The sequence below is a fragment of the Eufriesea mexicana genome, unplaced genomic scaffold, assembly GCF_001483705.2.
Source record: "Eufriesea mexicana isolate 0111107269 unplaced genomic scaffold, ASM148370v2 scaffold4744748280, whole genome shotgun sequence".
Lineage (NCBI taxonomy): Eukaryota > Metazoa > Arthropoda > Insecta > Hymenoptera > Apidae > Eufriesea > Eufriesea mexicana.
Genome location: NW_016907957.1, coordinates 17961 through 21364, shown reverse-complemented (window position 1 = coordinate 21364; position 3404 = coordinate 17961). Strand labels below are relative to the sequence as shown.

At 37.4% G+C, this 3404-nt stretch overlaps 1 non-coding gene across 1 annotated transcript; it reads left to right on the top strand.

Moving 5' to 3' along the window:
- The first annotated feature begins 3072 nt into the window (after nt 1-3072).
- TRNAL-CAG (transfer RNA leucine (anticodon CAG)) lies at nt 3073-3156 on the top strand. Its single transcript has one exon. It is a non-coding gene; the product is annotated as a tRNA-Leu (tRNA).
- The last annotated feature ends 248 nt before the right edge of the window (nt 3157-3404 follow it).

Genomic DNA, 3404 nt, shown 5'->3' with positions numbered 1-3404 from the left:
TCTCCGGGATTCCATAGGCTCCTTACCATTTCACTGCCGCTTCCAACGTTACCGATCCAGCCGAGAACAGAACCGCGACGTTAGCAGTGGTTGGAATTGAAACTAAATTTGAGCGCGGAATTATGAATCAGGTATCGTGTAGGATGACTCGTAATTTACTGAAAGTATACTATTTTATACTTTTCTGATAAATTCGTTTAATTATAATACGGTAGAGTGGATATTCAGGTATTAGAGAATTTTATTTTTATTCTTCATCCTTTTTATTGCAATCTGTAATTATTAATAAACGTCCCAATTTCGATTATTTTCCTGACATGTTGTAATATTATAGTACGATCCGTACGTTTCTAATGTTTGATACTGAAGTTTCTTTTTGCATAAATGATGCAAATTGTGAGATCTTGCCATATGGGTGTGGCTATGTATCGAGACTCTTACAATTTAAACTAAGGCGGACACGTTCCACGACGTGCAACGATGACTGGGGTTTGAAATATTAGAACGAGAAAGGAATTTATGAAGCGGATGCGAAATGAACGCTAATTAAGATACGAAACGAGGAATACAAGAAATGGGCGAGGAATGAAAAGCACACGAAAGGTAGTCGACTTAACGAAAGCTAATGATCCAACGACGGAAAAATACAAAGTCGATTATTAATTTTAATACCCTCGTGCATACCGCGACAGGTGATTCATCGGGTAATAGATTCCTCGTTAATTCCTTATGCCTTTTATGAGAAATAACACAACAAATCCGAAATTAATAAATTTCTCGAACCTATATTCTCGGGATATCTTTAAATCATGAAAGTAATTCGACCACGTCGCGTTAAAATTTAGTCGTGAAAATGTTCCGGCAATCAATAACTTGCCGAGTAATTTAAAATTTGTCGAATTATACGGGGTGGTAGAGCGTGGTTCGAGTAGACAATGGCGGACTCGTGGTACTAATTGATGAGCATCGTCCACCCCATTCGCATCCAAGAACCACCCCGGTTAAGCTTCTTGTCTGTTCTGCCCGAAGTTAAATTGACAAATGAGCTCCAGCTGCGATTTCGTTGCCATTAATATCACTGATTTATCAGTTTTGCCACGTTCTTATCCCGTTTCCTCACGTCTCACATTTCGTTTCTCGTTATAATTTGTTACTGACAAAAATTTCGCCATGTATAAATCCTTTTTAGTCCACGATATACCTGCTCGTGCTCTAGAGGTATTAGTTTTCCTCGTATAGCTGGCTGAAACGTGTTCGTTGAATTTTTTAAGCTAGGAATAAGCCTGCTCTATGCAAGAGTGAGGTTAATCAATGGTCATCAAACAGGAATAAAAAAGTTTTCTTATTTTCAACTTTCCTAGTTTCTTTTATTTTGCAAAATCGAGATCAATTAACCCTTTGCACTCGAGAGGTGCCTCTAGGTCGCCATTTGATAAAATTTCGAAGCTCGATATTAATTGATATATCAAATTTAAAATAACGTAACACTGTGCGAGGTATCGGAATTGAATAATTCTACGTGTTAACCCTTAGCACTCGAGAGGTGCCTCTAGGTCGCCATTTGATAAAATTTCGAAGCTCGATATTAATTGATATATCAAATTTAAAATAAGGTAACAGTGTTCGAGGTATCGAAAATTAAATAATTCTACCTGTTAATTATTACACGATTTCTTATTTACTGCTTAACAAAATATCGGTAGCTTTATAGCAGAAAATCTTCGAACTCCTACTCTTCTTTAGCCAAAAAATCCTCGAGTGCAAATGGTTAGTTATTGTACGATTTCTTATTTACTGCTCGAGAAATATCATCGGCCTTATGGAAGAAAATTTGTCAACTCGTACCCCTCTTTAGCCGAAAAATCATCGAGCGCGAAGGGTTAATTGTACCGAGTTATACGTGTGTATTCGATAATAAATAGGGAATTGAGATACTTTTTAAATCGTCGTCGCATTTAGTCGCAATTTTTTTTTGAAAATGACACCGCTTTATCATCGATTTTGATTATTTTCGCGAAAGAATCGCAATAACTGACACGTTCCACTACCAACGCGAGATTAAACGCAGCCTTCGCGTTATATCTCTCGGTTATGTTCGAATAACTTGGAATATTTATACAAGGCGATATACGTGGCTTTTATAAATCACTTGCGTTGCTGTTATGCGTATTCTTCGCTGATTCGTACGGCTATTAAGCTGTAACGAAAAGCAGGTAATAACCAGTCGGTTGGTGGTAATAATTGTTGAACAAAGGGAAAAATGAGAACACGAACAGAAAACATTTTACATATTCTCCCAAGCTGACCTTCATTCCTAATGTAATTATAATCTCAAAGAATTGCCTGACCTCGCGCAATACTGTCGGTATCGTCGATGTGTGCCGTGTAAAATTTTAAGTAAATTTGTACTCGAAATTAGAGTCAATGTTTGCTCGTCGAATGAAATATAAATGGGCGCGTTATTAGTCCCCCCTTTTTTTCCTGTTCCCCGTACGTACCTGTACAACTTTCTTTTTTTATTCTTTATTCCCTCTTCCGTAATTTCAGCGATGCTTCGGGTGCCAAAAATGCGAACGTGAACAGTAATGCAAACATACTCGGGAAATAGCAGTGTACGCGTTATGCTCGTACGCATAAAATTGAAATGGTACATATCGTACGGCTCGCAGGAGGTATTAAATACGTAATCCGTCCTGCTCGTGCATCCACTTAATAACAACATGTCGGAAAATAAATAAGCGCAGTTGCGTCGAATATTATATCTCGTTTGCAAAAAGCGTGACGAGAAACGAGGTAATAATAAGTGGCGCGAGATTAAGTAATAAAGAGTACACTGGACGACAGGCATAATAATGCATCGAATTGCAGAGAAATAATTTCTTTCGTTTAGTCACGATCGTAAAAGTTATGGCTTTTAGTTGCTACGTAATATTGCTTCGTGACGGAGTTTAAACTACGGTTTATCACCGTTCTCCGACGTATCGTAATTAGATTTCGAGTATTTAAAAATTAAAGTTTAAATAAAGACACAGTTGCCAATACTTGTATCGTATTTCGAGAAAGGTGGAACAAGTCAGGATGGCCGAGCGGTCTAAGGCGCTGCGTTCAGGTCGCAGTCCACTCTGGTGGGCGTGGGTTCGAATCCCACTTCTGACAGATATTTTTTCTTTTTTTTTTTCAATCTTAAAATTCGAATTTTATTTGTAATAAAATTAATAGAAATCGTGTATGCAATTCTCAGCTCTGCCAAAATAAAAATGGCAATATCGCGAATTTCTAAGATTTTTCTTTCGAAAATCCTATCTTATCTTTAATAAAATCGACGAATGGATAAAAATCGTGCCACCAATTAATCACCTGTGCCAAAATAAAGATAACGATATCGCGAGATTGCAAGATATTTC